Below are 18,889 nucleotides of genomic sequence, written 5' to 3'. Positions count from 1 at the left end.
TTCATTCCCTGCTGCTCTTTGCAGTAGAAACGCTCTCTTCCTTACCGACGATGTGTGACATCACTACCATTTCCTTTAAAATATTGTGCTGGATTTGAGTTGACGTCACTATCATTTTTTACTTTAAATGTCAGGGAAACTTTAAATAGGCACATTTTTCCCAGCCTCTCTTGAATAGTGATGATGACATGTCATAGTTCGATTTAGTTGTCATGCTGACAGGCGCATACATCACCCCCTGCTCTGTCCATAAAACATAGTGTAGTTTAAACATTCATCATCTCTCCATCTCTTATTCCATCATTCACCCTTCTTTCGTTTTCACCTTGCCTCCTTATCGTTCTCTTTCTATTTCTTGGTTTCTGTTCACCTCAGCCCTCATTGCCAGGACAGGGGTGTTTGCAGGCCCTGAGTGATGTGGTTTTTAATAAAGACATGCAGTGGGTTGCCAGATTGTCAATTTTTATGCTGCTTGTGGCTTTCAGGGTGATTAATGTCCAGAGATGCCATTATATTGCTCTCAAGCCTGGATGTAGCGCTGGCCACTGGCCCAGGGGTGCTCTGACGGTGCCTTTTATTCCAGACAGAAATTGTTACATTTTGTGGCCAATGCCTTTGAACTACCAACTACTTTTCTTGGTGTATTGCTATATAATGCTTGTTGGTGCTGTATTGAACATGGTGCAGACTCAGTTTCTAGTAACAAATGTGGGGAACCTTAGGGAACAGTGATTTTGTTGGGTCAATGATAATGTTCATTGCTTGAAAACACAAAATGAGAGTTTAAAGGGCATGTTGTTCACTTTAGTAGTGTTTATTTTCATTCCCTGAAGTGTATTTAGAATTTTATATTTTATATGTCAAGATTTCTTGCACAAAAACAGTCGTAATTAGTTTTATATGATCATTTTCCACCTTATATTTGACTTTGATACTTTTAGGTTAATAAGCTGTTTGGATACTGTTTTGGAATTTAGTGATATGCAAATTATCTGTGTTATGATTGGCTAATCTCTTTGCATGGGAAATGACTAGTAATGCATAATATATCATATCAGTTATTGAATGATATTATAGATGTTTTTTTTTGTTGTTGTTGTTTTTTTGCATTTGATAACCTTTGCATCTTCTAAAACTCACTATAAATAATTTAATAACAGTGTTAAATGTAATCTTTAGCTGATCTCAAAATGATTATATTACTTTAAATGTCAGAAAAACTTTAAATAGGCACATTTTCCCCAGACTCTCTTGAATAGTGGTTATGACATGTCATAGTTCGATTTAGTTTCATGCTGACAAGCACATACATCACCTCCTGCTCTGTCCATAAAACATACACATTTTTCATACTGTACATTGTAATGTGTGATGACTTAATTCATTTTTAACATTTAAAACAGTTGTTTTTAGTGTTTTATTTATATTTTAATTAGACAAAATAGTGTAAAACGTAATATCAGGCTTTTATCAGTTATCCGTTTATCAGTATCTGCTAGATTTTTAATATTGACGCATTCTTAGAAATTATCACCATTGCTGAATACTGAGTAAGCATTGGTTTGTAAATTTGCGGTCCTATGTGTAAATGTTCTCATGTTTTTGACATCACTAATGTGGTCTTGGTAGGGTTTGTGTTATAAATGCTATATTATATTTCTATAGTTATTTTCTGTGATATTATCCCTTTAAAGTAAGTATACAGTATTAGACATCCTGTAGCTGAGGAAACATAGAGAGAGGGTGAAATAGGTGGTCCGAGACACAGCTAAAAGGCCACTTGTCACCTGACAGGAGTGGAACAGCAGGACTCCTGTGGACACTGGGAAAAGGACATGTCAGGGTCACTGTGAGCAAGAGTGAAAAGACAAAGATGAAAAGATGAGAAGAAAGAAGTAAAAGGAAAGGTGGTGGGAGAACGAGAGAGAGAAAGAGGCAGCAGGTGTAGCAGGAAAGAAACTGAGGCAGCCTTGACTGATGGTGAAAGGAAGTTTTTGGTTGTAGAAGTCAAAGCTGTGTAGCATTGTTTTGATGCTATCTGTATTGCAGTGAATTGAGTAGTCTATAGTTATAACAGATTGTTGCATTTAACAGATTCTGCTTTAGACATTTTTAAAACAAGAAAAAAAATTATTCCAATGGAATCTGACATTAGCATGTTGCTAAGCTAACTCTAATAATCCTAAACACACTTAATAATGAACAAATTACTGTGTAACTGTGTACTGTCTTAATTTTTTGTATGTTAAATGAATTATACTTTTATTTAAAGAGTCAACATTTCTCTCATCTTGTTCGCCATCTTAAAATCATTTTTTGATTTGGCTCATCATAACCCATTCTGGATTACTTGTTCTGAAACTTGAGATGCTGCTTTATTATTTACCTAAAATAAGGGCTCTTAGGAGGCATATTTAAGATACCTAGCTTTTGGAACAGCATCAGGAGCATGTATATGATGCCTTAAAATGCTCCCTCTTTAGGCAGCTAGGTTTTGGAACAGAGCAAAGGGAAAGATACAGTGATCCGTTTGTGTCTTTAACCCATCTATCCGTTCCCACGGTATCACGAGGAGGAAGAACTGACCCTGTATGAGCTCTGAACCCCTTCATCTCTCTCTCTCCCTTTCTCACCCACACATTCACATACACAAGAGATCTCTTCACAACATCAACAACATCAGTTATTCGACTTTATATTGTTTAGATCAGCAGTTCTCAACTGGTTTTGCTTCTAGATGCAAATATTAGATATCAAGGGGAAAGCCAACACAGAACCAAAATAAAAAGAATCTTATGAAAGTCTATCCATGTTGGCACCTGTCTAATTTGACTAGCTTCTATCAACTGACATGTACATTTTCAGCAGTATACCCTAGAGTTTGATTCAACACACAGCTTTTGACACCAGCAATTCAAAAAATGGGAAGCATCTTCTTTCTACTTCCTCTTGATTTATCCTATTTGTTTTAACTATGCACGCCTACACTACCATTCAGAAGTTTAGGGTCAGTAAGATTTTTGTTTTTTGAAAAAACAAAAAAACATTAATTTCTTTTTTTTTTTCCAGCAAGGTCACATTGAAATAATCACAAATGACTGTAAAGACATTTATAATGTTACAAAAGATTTCTATTTCAAATAAATGCCACTTTCTATTCACCTGAAACCTCAAAAAAACCTCAAAAAAAAAAAAAAAAAATCACGGTTCCCACAAAAATATTATGCAACACAACAGTTTTCAACATTGATAATAATAATAAATGTTTCTTGAGCACCAAATCAGCATATTAGAATGATTTCTGAAGGATCATGTGACACTGAAGACTGGAGTAATGATGCTGAAAATTCAGCTTTGCCGTCACAGGAATAAAATACATTTTAAGATATATTAAAATAGAAATCATTTATTTTAAATTGTCATAATATTTCGCAATATTGCTGTTTTTACAAAATCATTAAAAATCTGTTACTAACTAATAGGTAGAATCAGATACTTTTTCATCATTCCATCATATCTGATGTTTCTTTGTTTTAGCTTTCATTTGTTTTCCAGTCACGGTTTGTTAGAAAGCTATCCTTTGATTTCAAGAACAGAGGCTTCTCAGTATCTTTAAACTCCATTTTTAGACCTCAGTTTCTTTATTTATATTCTGATAAGGACTGAGTGGATAATGAGAGACAGAAATCCTCCGACTGAGACTGGGGCGAGAGTTCATGTTTAATAACACTGGGGTTGACAGAGCATGGGGTAACAGTTAACGCTTGGTTAACAATACAACAGGTACAGCAGGGCTAATGTGGCCACAAAAGGAAAATTCCAAATGTCGGGTTTTATTAGCTGAACAAACAATTTGAAGTGACGTCTTGTGTGATTCGTGACAGTTTATGTGTTTTTAAGCTTGAACTACAAGGTTTTTACCCCTGCTGTGATATTTGGATTAGGTCTTAGATATATTTGTGTTGTACATTTTGTTTTTGTTCTTGCTCAATCTTGTGGTCTTGAGTTCAGCGTCTTTTAGGATCAACCGCCTGATGCAGCTCGCTTTTTTTCATGTGTGTGTGTGAATGCAACATTTAAATCTCTTAGAGGTAGGGACAAACTCTCACTCTCTCACCCTCTTTCTGTTTCTCTGTGATAAATTATATATGAATAGTCAGTGAATGTTGCCGTCAGCCAGACCAGATCAGACTTTTCATTGCAGAAAAAAGAACAAAAACATCACAGCAAGTCAAGAGAGAGAACACGACGCTCTGAGAGAGAAATAGACAAAGAGACAGACGGAGAGAGAAAGAGAGGACAGAATTGGAGCAAAGTTGTGGAGCTGGATGAACTTTATTGTGCCTGAATAGTGTAAAGTAAATAGTACTGAATATATGCTACTTTTATGCTTCAGAAGACTTGAAATGCGCATGAGACATATGGACTAATTTTTATGGTGTTTATTTCTGTTGTCGGATTTGGATAGGACAAGAGGGTAAATAATGACAGAATTTGCACTTTTTGGGTGATCTTTGTCTTTAAGCTCTGCTGGATGTTTGTATAATCTATTATCAGTGCGCGTGTATAGTCGAGACTCACAGCAGACTGTGACTAATCAGTATTTCCACTCCATGGTGAACTCTAATTTGTGTAATTCATCTGGCATCAGCTTAGTTGGACACACAAATCAACCCACCAAACTCATGACTTTGTCGTTAGCCGCTACCGCGGGCAACATCTGAACATGAACCCGGGAAAAGATAACATAATTTTGCAGGCAAATCAATGTTAAGCTCAGGTGAAATTAGATAGTTTGGCCTTGATATAAACAACCTGCGTTCCTGAGCTCAGCTGGAAAAAACACATACTTACTTGAGCCTAAAAACACTTCATTTAGAGTCAAATTACAGCTGTTGAACATGAGTTGAATGTACGGAAGATCATGTTTAGTTGCATGGAGTTCTGACTAGTTTATCTGAACTGCGGCGATTTATGTATGTTTTTGTCTGGAACAGGCATTAGTCACATCCATCGGTGCACAAATTAGTCAAGCGCATCTTGTGCAACCAACATCTAGTAGGATAATATTTTCACCGTGTTTGGCTAATGGTAGGATCGCTGCTTGAATACTCAATCATGGGCAATGTTCTCTAAAGCTGTAGGTGGTTGCTTGCCGTAATTGAAAGCGTTTGCTGGCGAAGTGTTCTAGATGGTCCAGTACATTACCATGCACTGCGTGGTCCCTCACTCTGTTTCATTTCCCCACTGAAAGACAGCGATTAATCTGATTAGTGATCTATCAGCTGAAAGTTCTGCCTCCCGGCTCTAATGGTCAATGCCAGAGCCTGGTCTGAATTATTAACAGATTCATTCCTGGAGACCAGGGACAATTCATCACCAAACAGAGAGGCGAAATAAAAAAAAAAAAGAGATGGGGTAAAAAAAAAAAAAAAAAAAGATATGTGGGACACATGCACTGTGTCCACAGATTGGTAAAAATGTTTTTGTGTAGCAGTAAAGAGTAAGCAGGTAAGGTATGTGTTTTAGATTTAAAGGAACAGTTCACCTAAAAAATGCAAATTCTGTAATTTATCTTGGGAAATTTTGAAGAATGTAATGGTGGCTGTTTTCCATATAATGAAAGTAAAATGGAAATTAAAAGAGGTCCACATGAACTGTGCACTAAATTTTACATCTAAAGCCACCAATTTCCTCTTAAAGAAACGTTATTTCAAAAATTAAAGTGATTTTATTTATGCAATTAACAGACCGAAATTTAATATTATTCACAGAATATCTCTTAAAGGTGGGGCAAGTAGATTTTCAAAAATGCTGTTGGACATTGTTGATATTTGAAATCAACCCAAACAAACCCACCCCTCTCTTCATTGCTCCGCCTCCAAAACTCACCCTCCAATCCTAACCACCCTGCTCCGAGTCGGTCCTGAACCCCGGCCCGATCGCTGCTGGCAGGGAAGGCTAGTGCACTGGCAATGACGCTAAACACCACATTCAGTCTGTGCGCAGTGGTTTACATGCATAATTCTCACTAGCTGGCCACTGTTACGCATGCAGTGCGAGAGTGGATGTCTGCTTCAAAATGCTTCATGAAAAATAAAGTGCAGATGATGAACGAATGACAAGCACAAAAAATGAATGTACAGTACACAAGAGTAAATACAAACAAGAGTTTGTTGTTAGTCGCCAACAGCACAACAGCTCAATGACACTGAAACCCATTGTTACTCACATGTGAAGCAGCCTCCGTGTCTGTTTTCAGGCCTTCCCACTTAGCTCTCTCCAGCGCTAGAAAGCTTTTCTAATATTAACGCGTGTCCTAAAACGCTTGCCCAGTCATAAACCTTCATTCCAGTGATATTCTTTTGAACTCTTTTGTATTGTCTCATCTCTCTTTCTGCAGTTTTTTTTTTTTTTTCTTCCAAATCTCTAGCTTTTTGTTCTGTCTCCTCAACCATCCTACGCACCCTAATGCTGATTGGTTAGACGTTTGTTGTTGTTGTCTGATTGTTTTTTTGTAAATTGTTCCATTTAAGAGAAAAGAAATGTAATGAAGCGTTTCCAAATGTCACACAAGTTAGAGGTTATATAACTGTTTAGCCAGCCTTAAATTATTGAAATCAATGGTTTTCAGCTCAAGGCTCTAATGCCAAATGTTCAGTACATTTTAAAACTTAATCCATATAGACCTCTAAGTGATGCTGGGGATGAGTTTATAGTGGAGACAAAATGAGTTTTGTTTTTTGTTTTTATATAAATTGGCTCTCTGGAAATTGCGTAATGCCAGCAGCCATGACTCCAAACAAAGCCATAATCCTCAATGTCCTCAACCCTAAATCTAACCAATAATCATAAACCTATACAGATCTCTAGTAATAATCATAACCTAATCTCAACCCAACACTGTGCTTCTAAATCTCATGTTGCTTAAATGAAAAATGATCCCAAACCTTCAATCTAATCTTGATCCTAAGCCTAATTCTGGTCAGCAGTGTCTCTGAGTGCATTTGCAACAACAACAGCAACTCTGTGTGTCTAGACCAGCCTACTTTTTAGGACACTAATCACATTGTAGAACATAAACAGCTGACACTCAGCTGAGATTTATTTATTACAAACACGCAAACACACAATTTACTGGATTAGTAGTCTGATCCAGAGGTGATTTAAAGGTACAGTTTACCCAAAAAGTTAGAAATCTCATTATTTATTCATCCTCATGTCTTTTTAAAGCCATTATAAACCAGTATGGACTAATTTTATGGTAATTTTAGTTTTGTATTTTTTCTTTTGTTTTTTTCTTTTGTGATTTGCAGAAGAAATAATGTCAAACAGATTTAGAACGGCAGTGAATTATGGTAGAATTTTCATTTTTGAGTGAACTGTCCCTTTTAAGACCACCCTTCGCATAAGCTGTAACAAGTGCAACTATGTCACAACAAAGAGAGAGCTCTTGAGAAATACGTAATAGACTTTGGATTGAATTGATAGAATTAGATTCTTTCAAGATGCAGTAGAGCTCGGATACTGTCATGACCATTAGAATCTAATGACTAGATCACTGACCCAGAGTTAGTTCGTGAGAGGGAATGCTGGGACCACAGAAAGACTGCCAGTAAATCACAGCGCACACACAAATACTGAGATTAAATGTGTAATTTAGCCAAAAGGGGATGTACTGGCTTCTTAGAGTTTCTACATTATTGTCTTTTTTTATCCTTGAGTTCATATTTCAAAACTGAAACACTCCAACCACAGTCCGTATTGATTTTATTGCAGTGTAACTTCATGCTTGGAGAGTTACATTAGCTTCATTTCAAATGAACTGTGTTTGATGGATTGGCTTATTCACAGAGCCAATGACATCCACCGGGCCAAACAAGAATGAACTATGGTTGTACCCTCCACAGTGAGGCATAAACACAGGATACAGTAAGTGTGTCTGTGTATAAATCCAGTTCAGCTTTGACAGAAGGTGAAAAATATCCGTAGAAATTATAAATGACGTGTAACTTTCCCAACACTGATAATTCACATCATAGATTGGTCAATACAATGTTCCAGCCGTGCTGAAACGTACAATACTAGCTATGATGCTAACCGCCTGTTCGTTTAGCTACTATGTATATCACTGCACCCATAGAGGTTCACTTTTAGCCTTAGCACTGGGTATGTTTACATGTCAAGCAGTATTTGTTCTAGACCGCCATCGGCACAGATCCTCAGCGAAGACCATGAGAACTAGACAAGTCCCCTGCACAGCCCCCTATGGTCAGCTTCAACTCCCCTCCAACCAAATGATGGTGTAATCATGTATCCTTATCTTCAAGCAGAAGGAAGTAGATGAAATATTGTGAATGATATCAATCTACAATCTGACTTGTAATGCAGCATGGAATTAAACCCCACCATTTTGGTTTGTCTGGCCAGAGGAGAACTGGACCCTGACTGAGTCTTCTCTCTCTCTCTCTCTCTCTCTCTCTCTCTCTCTCTCTCTGTCTCTCTCTCTCTCTCTCTCTCCATTTCTGTCACCGATGGACTTTGGGTTCCTTGCCACTGTCGTGTTTTGACTTGCTTAGTTGAGGACACTTATTATTCAGCAATACTATTGATTTAACTGCACTGACACTATTGGATGAGGACTGAACTGAGCTGAATGATGACATTAAACCAGCTCTAGAGAAAACAGTATAGATGAAATTAACTCATTCCATAATTGATTAACTTTACATAGTTATTGAACCCAACTGAATAAACACTGAACTGATTTACTGTTTACTATTGTCTGTTTAAAGCTGCTTTATAGCAGAATTGAATTCTGTTTGAATCATTACTTTCATGTTTATCACTGTAAATCTGCTTTGAAACAATCTGTATTGTATAAAGCTCTATGTAAGTAAAGGTGATTTGACTTGACTAGCTTTTAAAATATTGTTCTAATGAAAAATTAAGTTTTTATAATAGAGCAATTTTAATTTTAACTTTTATAAAAGCAAGAAGGTTGTGCTATATTTTGGGTTAAATCATGGTTTTAAAGTGCTTTGTTTGACACAAATGTGCATTAGCGTGCCAGGTTCATAAGTTAGTTTTATTTTATTTTTAAAAATATTGAAACCACTAGATTATCGAATCAACATTACTAAATTATGTGGAAGCCTGTTGCTAACCTAGTTGCTAACCTAGTAAAAATAGGTATACTGTAGTCACTATTTCTCCTAATTGTAAATTTATATCTGATAATTGCAAACTTTATAACTCACAATTGTAAACGATTTCTTGTAATTTTATATATAACACAATTTCACTTTTTATTTTATTTATTTGTTGACTTTTTACTTCACATAATTGCAACTCTCATAATTGCGACTGTACAGTATATCTCATAATATGATCTTATTTCACATTTATGATTTTATATCTCAAATGCTTTTACAATATCTGCTTTATTTCTCCTAAATTGTTACAATAGGCTATATCATGTGCATTAGCATACTTTTTTTTTAAACAACCTTAATGAAAAACAGATGGATCAGAAAAGTCCATCAGATTTCCAGTGCCACATATGGACCGAAAGCTTGATATATTGATAGTTACATTTTCTGGACAAGAGATCTGTGTGTATTTTCGTTTGTTTTGTTCATCCTGTCCTCTGTAGCGTAATATAAATGGTTGAGTTCAGACACAAGTTTCAGGCTTGTGAGCAATGACTGTTCACCCCTCCCTCACCCCTCAACCCCCCGGGTGGGACGTAGGGAGGGTGAGTGATGGAAAGAGAAGGGTGAGAGGGCTAAATGCCTGAGCCACGTACGATAACTCACTAGCGGTTCACAGGGCTAACTGCGGTCAGAATGTGATAGCCTTGCACGAATGTATTCCGGGAAATCCAGCCAGTCACCCCCCAACCTCACCAGGGGTTTTAAAAGATGCAGGAGTATGGAATTCCACAGTCGGTTAATTGAATTTGTGATTCACAGTCTCACGAATTGTACCATTTCTTTTTTACAATGTATAAGAACCCTCTATTAAAGTTTAATGTTCCCCTATTGAAGGAACCGCATGAGGTTAATGGATGGATAGATAGATATAGAAATACATAGAGTTGCAGTACATCTTGTGTATTAAACACAAATTGCCACCATGATTTTCCTGCCATTTTTTTTTTTGACAGAAGCGGGTTAATGAATGGAAAGTTGCTGTTGCTTTCTTTTTTCCGCACACAGATGGGAGTTCAGCTCCCAAGCAGAAACATCTGGTCCTGTTTAGAGTTACGCCGTGTGTGTTTATGAGAGAGTGTTTTTAAAGCACAAGCGTAAGAGGGATTTTTTTTCTTGACCAGTGGTGAGTTCTGAATCTTCCTCTGTCACGGGTCACTGGCCGGTTCACATTTCCTGCCAACATGAGTCACCTACAAACCAGCAGTTATTAGTCTACAAATCTCCAACACAGCCAGATCCAAATATATTAATGTGCCTTTTGTCTGTTTCTTTTTTTCCTCTGTCTCTCTCACAGGATCTAAACTGAAAATATCTTTCGTCTTTGTGGGTGTCGCCATCTACACTCGTGGACACCAGTGAGAGCTAAAGCGTTTCCAACACTGCTCTTCTCCTGAAAAGATAACAGTGAGTTTTGAATTTGTCTCTCTTTATTTACAGTGATTCAGGTTTCCTGCCTGTCATCATGGACACGCCAGTTCGTATTTCCTCTCTTCGTCATGGCAGACAAAATCAATTGTAGACACAGCAGTTTACAGAGAAGCAGCATCAGTTAGAGATCAGCAGAACTAACAAACGCGGATCGACCTGTCAGATCTGATGCAACCCACGCTAGCTGGATTGCGTCCGCTGTTAAGGAAACGTGACTGACAGGCATCTGAGATACAGATCTGATTGGATCCAATTTACTACATTAGTCCATTGTTTTAGAGGTTTGGTAATATGACAGTATACAGTATATCGGTAGCAGCTGGTACAGATTCTGCTATGCCGTTTATAACAGTATAAATGGGAACATTTTTATACTCCGTTATAAAAAGCGATGCTTGTGACATCATCAAATGACATCCCTTTCGTTTTTAGAGTATTGAAGTCACTGGATTATTATCTAATAGACATTACTGGAGTATGTAGATGCCTGTTTCCATCTCAGAATAAAAAATATAAACAAAAAGGTATTGTAATTTTTCATAATTGTAAATTTATATCTCATAATTGCTTTTTTTTTTTTTTCAACTTTATCTCACAATTTGACTTAATATCTCACAATTTGACTTTATTTCTCATAATTGTGACTTTATATCCCACATTATGACTTTATTTTACAATTGTGACTATATCGCAGTGACTTTTTGTCTCACATTATTGGCTGTATTTCTCCTAATTTGTTACTGTATCTCACTATAATATGACTAATATGAGTTTATTTCTCATAATTGTGACTTGTAATTGTGAATTTATATCTCGCAATTTGGCTTATTTTACTTTATTCCTTTTCTTGTTTCTCATAATAATAATCTCACAATTGCAAAATATTTCTAGTAATTGCAACTTTGTATCTCACAGTATGTATCTCGCTTCACTTTTTATTTTTTTTATTTCTCATAATTGCAACTGTTTATTTCTTGTAAATTGTTCCTATATATCACTATAATATGACTGATATGAATTTATTTCTCATAATTCACACTTTTTTTAAATCTCAAAATTATTTTTTATTCTGAGGTGGAAACGGGTTATATTTAACATGGTTATTTCATAAATAATTAGTTTTGGGGTTGAATTTCTAGCACAAATAGCTAAAACATGAGACCATTACCGTGATGTAAAACTACTTGTTTAATATAAGATTTTGGTCATATCGTCCACTCTTAAAAGGAATCTATGATGGATTTTTGGTGTACAATGAAATGACCTTTGTTTTTCTGGTCAAATGCTTGGTTCTGACTAAAACTGACATGCCCTCACATCATTTGAGCAGCACCATTGTTCATTCACTCTTTCCCTCATTCTCTTCCCTGCTGCTGTCCTCTGAGCAGAAACAACAGTGTAAGCACTCTCATTCTAGATTTCTCTCTATCCTTCCCTTTTGTCCTGGAATCCGCATTTTCATCCAAAGGTCATTGATGGCCACAGAGAATCACTCGGAGTGGTATTCAGTCAAATTGCATCATACTGTTTATCCCGGAGGTTCTCAGTGTATTGTTGATGATCTGGTATAGAGCTGAGCCCTGCAGGTCTGGAAACATGCCACTGGAAAGGCACATACCAACTTTGTGAAAGGTCAGGTGAGAAAGCTTACAAATGTAGATTTTTTTTTTTTTTTTTTTTTTCACTCTGATGGGGTGAATGCCAGTGATGAACTGAGAACAAAACGAATTCTAAGTAGTTTAGATTAGTCAGATGCTTGTGCATGTAAATGTATGACTTTTTGTTGTTGTTGTTGTTGTTCTTTTTTGGTAATTATATCCAATTGTAAGGTTGTATTATTTTTAAATCAAAACAGACCTTCTTTTCTTTAAATTCCTGGTCATTTTGTATAGGCCTACATTTAATCGAGCATGTTATTCCAAAGACAAAAATGTTTTTATAGTCTTTTATCAAAATATAATAACTTTCTCTGCCACTAAAATAACTGAGCTTGTCTGCTGATATCTCCAAGGCCACTAATGTTTCAACCAATGAGCACCTGCAGTATTTTAATATGGAAATAGTCATCCACAATTCCTTAAATTAATTTCTGGCTCCATTCTGGTATGGAAAACTCCCTTTTCAATCAATTTCTGATAGAAAAAAAAAATCAGATCCTACATTTCTACAGATCCATATATCTGACATTTCTCACTGAATTTTCTTAACTCTGAAATGTCATATTACAGAAGTAAAATGGGTTTGTGAATATCATTTCATGTTGACTTTAAAGCTATAGCTTGTTGGCGGAGAATGTAAAAACCTTGTTTTGGCATGTTTTCCCCAAATGTCTTGCAGTGATTACATGTTACATGAGTAGGCGGTCCTTCACTGACTGGATGCATTAGTGTTTACACTCTATATCCATGACCATGTGTGGCAGTGACGACCTCCAATGCGTTCAGTGAACCAATTGACCAGGATGCGTCGGTTCACTGTATTTACAGCTGGCCAGAGTTGGAAGTTAAAACCGGATGTAAACAGGGTCTAAGAGATGGATGAATACCTTTTCTCTTCTCGTCTCTGTTACCACACATTCAAACGTATAGTGAGTGTGATTTTCTGCAATGTGAGAAGTGTGGCTTCTCGATCTTTTATTGCTGTGATCAGCAGATAACCAATTCACTCTCTGGCCTTGTGACTTTATGACTCTGTGACCATCTAATACTCTGACTCATTTTGCCTCATTGTTGCCCACCACAGCGGGGCTACAATGAATAGCAAAATCTCACCCAGCGAAAAGGAAATTTCTGAGCAGTCATCTGGAACGGCACTTTAGGCTTGAATACAATGATTGGACTGTATGTGTGCTGTTTAAAGTCTACAATAGCATATTCCACATATTCTCTCTGGTTCTCTGTGACTGAAAAACCCTGTTATAATGATTTGGCTTGGAATGATAATGCATAACTGAAATAATTAGAGATTTAGTCTTTACTTAAAGGGATAGTTCACCCAAAAATGAATGTTCTGTCATTATTTAATCATCCTCATGTAGTTTAAAACCTGTATGACTGGTTTTCTTCTGCAAAGCACAAAATAAGATATTTTGAAGACTTTTTTTGTCCATACAATGAAAGTCTGTGGGGTCCAAAACAACATTGACATTCTTTAGAATATCTTCTTTTGTCTTCCACAGAAGAAAGCAAGTCATACAAGCTTTAAACTACATGAGGATGCATAAATGATGAGTTTTTTGAAGTTTTTGAGCTGAATTATCCCTTTAAGGGTGCATTTAAAGTGCCTTACACACAGTAGGATTCATGCAAACTCTGGGTCGGCTACACAAACCTAATCACCGGATTGGTTCCTCTACGCTTCAACAGGGAAGCACTTGGCTGCACAGGAAAAGCTTGGGGTTAAATTCCCATTTTCACCAGCAGATTGGCACTCAGGAATCACTTCCTGGTTCCTAACCACCAGCGTCTAGTTATTTTCGGTGTATTTATGCGTGTGTGTTTGTCCCCCGGGGCCTGTTTGAGTTCTGAGCTTCAGTGCCCTGAGACTAACAGGCAGGAGGAAGCAGATGGCTCCAAGGAGGGGTGACCCCATAGCAGAACTCTGACTCTGACAGAATTATATCCTCCAGAGTCACACACGTCTTGCTTCTGTAATCCTAATAGATACCCAAACAACTCACACACACACACCATACCTCTGTAATCCACACTGCTGCTCCTCCTCCTGTCTTGTCATGACACTAGTGATGGGCAACCACTGGATTATAACCAGTCACTTTGACACATTTTATGACATAGACTGAAAATTTTATAATATGGACCATTTTGTGCAAATCCACACTGGCTGAGAGAGAAGTTATTAACTGAGCTTATAAAAGATCTCAAGAGATGTTGAATTTCATCCAGCTATAGACTTTAGTCAAAGTAAATGCCATATTATTTTGGTATCTTTGAAACGGTGGCTGCTAGGGACTGAAGTATAGTATGTTCAATATGCCATACTGTTGATCGTTCAGCTGAACGAATGAACAAAAAGTGTTTTCAATGTCTCGTTGGGTGAACGATCATCATCCATTATGCAACATGACAACAACAGTATTGAACGTGCTGTACTTGCTTCCCAACATTGCCTGATTTTCATTCATGACAAATTAAATGGTGTCAATTCTGTAGTGTATATCTGGGATCAACAAACTTTTTGACATGTTTAATTTAGATGAATCACATATGAACATTTAATTATCTTAAATTATTAATGTGTGGAATCATTTACATAAGTGTTTCCATATGGAGTTCTAGTGGAAATACATATAGAAGCATCAGATAAACTGAATTTTAATGGTAAAAGAGTCATGACATGTCTTTTAGCAGATGGTTTATATGCCTTTTATTTGAATTGTGAATGTAACAACAATACTAAGTGTGAAACTATCATTCTTAAATTCTTGGTTCCCAAACTACCTGTAAATCCAAAGCCAATTTTTACTCTCATTCGTCAGTTGGTGTTCATTTTGGCTCATGACTTCAACATAGAAAATGAAATTACAGACAATATTCTTCTCATTTCGTTTGGGTCAGTGCTTGCCCTTCCATGTGTAAATGCTGAAATTACAAGCCCCTAATGTAAACCCGCGTGTGATGGTTTTGAAGTAGCTCCCTAGAGCAACCCCCAACTCACCTGAATCCTGTTGATGAATATAGACATTCCTGTGAAAAGTGTGGTAGTTCTCTAGCTAAATAATACTGAGCTTGTTTCAATTTAATAAGATTTGAGTTTATTTTACTACAGATCTTGCAGCATGCCTACAAAAACGTTCGTAAGACCTGACTGAGATATAATCGAAAGCTCTTTGCAACCTTCCTGCAACATCTTTCCAGACATATAGCACCCATAACAGTCTGCTAAAGTAATTATGAGCTGTAGCTGGTATCAGCTGGGAGGTGGTGAGTAAAAAGCTTTCTCACAACCCATTGTTATTCAGCAACAGTACAGCATTAAGTGCTATATTGATCTTCTGATGCGACGCATCCGTCGGGATTCACCCACTGCTGATCCAGGATCAGGTCTGTCAGTCCTGGATGTCTCTCACACTCCTCCTTTGGGGCATTTGCAACCACCATAGAGACAGAGACAAACCGTGTTGTGTGTCGATGTGTGAATCTTCGTGAATCTAGGCGAAAACCAAACCCTGAACCTGTTTTCAATTTTAATCTTGCCTGGATATATGTGCGGTAACTCCGCTCAGATGTTTGTCAAGAGATGTCGAATGCAGGATTTTGTCATTACTCAAACTCTTCTGCTTTATTTAAAACGTCCACAAACCTCAGTGAGTCATTAGTGTCTCCTCTGGTTCTAAATCTCACCATGAAGGACAGAGAATTCCTCTCTGTGAGAAGAGCGCCACAACCCAGAGTTATACCGCCTGAAGTGCATTCGATAGGACCGTCTCACTCTCCAACCCAGACAGAACCTGTCTCACTCTCTTCAGGTGGAAGGATGTCTGAAGACCTAGAGAACTTTTCTGATTGGTTGATCTCTCTTCTTTGATCTGTCAAGTTCTCTCTTATTCTTCAACGCTTCACTACTTGATTTGTGTCTGGCTTCCTCTTCTACTTTGTCTCCATGGCATAAAAGCTTCATAACACATCCTGCCTCTCAACAACATACACGCAACAAACACAACCGGTCAAAAGTTTGGGGTCGATAAGATTTTTTTTTCTCTCTTATGCTCACAAAGGCTGCATTTTCTAAAAAATAAATAAATAAATAAATTACAGAAAAAAACTAATATTGTGAAATATTATTTATTAAATAATGATTTTCTATTTTAATTAGGGCTGCAAGATATTGGAAACTGACATTGCGACATTTTGTTTTTCTGCGATTATATATTGTGATATGAAAAAAATTTACCAGATGGCTTGAATAGCTCTATTTGGAAAGAATTACTCATTCTAGGATGATTGAGGTGATTTTTGTAGGTGAGTGAATATGTATAGAAAATAATGAACAAATTACAAGCATCTATAAATATAATAAATGTATATTTTTCAGGTAAGTCTAACAGTATTCAGGTACAGAAATTGAATAATCAAATGTAAAATAACACTGCAGTCTTTATTAAATATAATTAATCTGTGTTAAAACTATAAAAGTGACTACTTTTTGTCTTTTGTTGTTTGATTAACATTCATGACACAGAAAGCAGCAGGAATATTAGGCTGCTGTCACTTTAAGACCGAATGCGCAGATCCAAAATACTGTTACATATCTGGTTTTCTTTCTCAATTGTTTAGTTCACCTAAGCCATAAGCAAATGTGTTTACGAGGATATTCAATGTTTTATGTGCATTTTCACAATTTTTTTGCATGCATGTGTCCATTCAGGCACAAATAGACGTGGAAGAGAACGGCATTCGCATCTTTGTGCGCTCAAATGGTTTAAAATCGCTTGAATGTTTAAACTGACAGGACCTAAAACACATTCAAATGATAAACTTTAATTGTAATGATGGTCAAACTTTTGAACGGTGGTGTCTGGTCCATACAGATTAACGATCCCTATAGCTGCTTGACATCGCACTTCCTGCGATGTGACTATCACGGATGCGCACATCGCGATTTCAATGCTAAAACGATATATCATGCAGCCCTAATTTTAATATATTTTAAAGTTTTATTTATCCCTGTGATGGCAATGTTGTATTGTTCACACAAAAATATTCAGCAGCACAACAGTTTTCAATATTTATGATAAGAAATAAGCCCCAAATCAGCTTCTGAAGGATCATGTGACAATGAAGACTGGAGTAATGGCTTCTGAAAATTTTGCTTTGCCATCACAGGAATAAATTACATTTTTAAATGCATTAGAATAGAATAGAAGTTTTTTTTTTTTTTAAATTGCAATAATGTTTCACAATATTACTATAACATTTGATTCAATAAATGCATATTTGATCAATAAATGCAGCTTTGGTGAGCATTTCTTTCAAGAACATTAAAAAATCTTATCGACCCTAAACTTTTGAACATTGTATCTGATGGGAACATGACAGTGTACTCCATAACGGGAATGACCCGCATATCGGGCCACGAAGGGATCGCTAACACTCGCTCTTGTCTGATCTCGCCTCAGCTGTGGGCTTGAAAAGCTGCCAACAGCAGATAAATGCATTTAGCTGGATGTCCCTCCCCTCCTCCTCTCCTCCCAGGGATGTGATGATTCTCAACTCCTCCCGGTCTTCGCCGAATGCTGTGGAAGCGAAGCGAGATGCCATTTCAGATGCCTGCAGAGGGTTAGATGGCAGCTGTGATACTGCAAATTGAGCTGTGGCGAGCGGGGTACGAGTGTACGTTAAGAAAGCTGAAATTCTTCGCTAGTGAGATGTATTACCTAAGGTTTATAAACCACCACAGAGTGATGCATTATTCATTTAACGTCATGCAACTAATCAATCATTTATCTTTTAAGTGTTTTTTACATCCACCATCGTGTTAGTCTGCTTAAAAACAATGGTTTTGAACTCCTTTGTTAACACCGTGTAAAGTGTTAACAAAGGGGCTCAGAAGAGCAACAGAAGCTTGTGATTAATGTGCGTATTAGACATGGAGAAGTGCTTTTTATTCGCAAAGGGTTCTGGCCTGAGTGTGAGACATTCACACCCTCTCATCTGATAATTGTACGATAGAGACACAGTGAATCACTCTTACCTCCTGCCCTCCCCTTATCTCTCCTCTGTCTGTCTTTTTTCAATCGCACAACACGTGAGAGCAATTGCAATCGCATTCATCCACACACATTGACGCGCACTCGCTGTCAGGCCTCTGGCCCTCGCTGACATGCTTTTGCCAGTGCTTTCCCTGTCAGCACAATTCAGAAATCCAAATAAAAGCTTCCACGAAGTGGTGTCCATGCGGCTGGACCAGACATCGAACTGGCAGCCAGGCCTTTCACTCCTCTGCTACTCTCACTGTGTTTATGCCCAACGGGTCACATTATAATATTCATGGAGCCGGTGTGCGAGCGCGAGTGAGTCGAAGCGTGGTCTCACACTGTTTAATGTAAGGTAAATCTTGCAGCAGGTAACGTGCGATGCTTCCATTGACATTCTACTTCAGTCACAGTGCTGCTTTAATAACACTGGACTCCCTCGACCTGGACCACAGATAAAGGTGGCCCGGGGCATTTGCATTATTCACATTTCACACCAAAAGAAGGTTTTTTTTTTCTTATAGAATGTCAA

The 18,889-nt window shown here is 37.3% G+C and overlaps 1 protein-coding gene across 5 annotated transcripts in view; it reads left to right on the top strand.

Moving 5' to 3' along the window:
- sema6e (sema domain, transmembrane domain (TM), and cytoplasmic domain, (semaphorin) 6E) overlaps window positions 1-18,889 on the top strand; it is a 154,843-nt gene that overhangs the window by 60,713 nt on the left and 75,241 nt on the right. For all 5 annotated transcript variants that reach the window (XM_051866641.1, XM_051866642.1, XM_051866638.1 and 2 more), the window contains one exon: window positions 10,510-10,619. The gene's annotated coding sequence lies outside the window, so the exon portion shown is untranslated. The remainder of the gene's footprint in view (window positions 1-10,509; window positions 10,620-18,889) is intronic.

Source organism: Ctenopharyngodon idella, chromosome 16 (assembly GCF_019924925.1).
Source record: "Ctenopharyngodon idella isolate HZGC_01 chromosome 16, HZGC01, whole genome shotgun sequence".
In the NCBI taxonomy this organism is placed as follows: Eukaryota; Metazoa; Chordata; class Actinopteri; order Cypriniformes; family Xenocyprididae; genus Ctenopharyngodon; species Ctenopharyngodon idella.
This window is presented reverse-complemented; position numbering and strand designations above follow the sequence as displayed.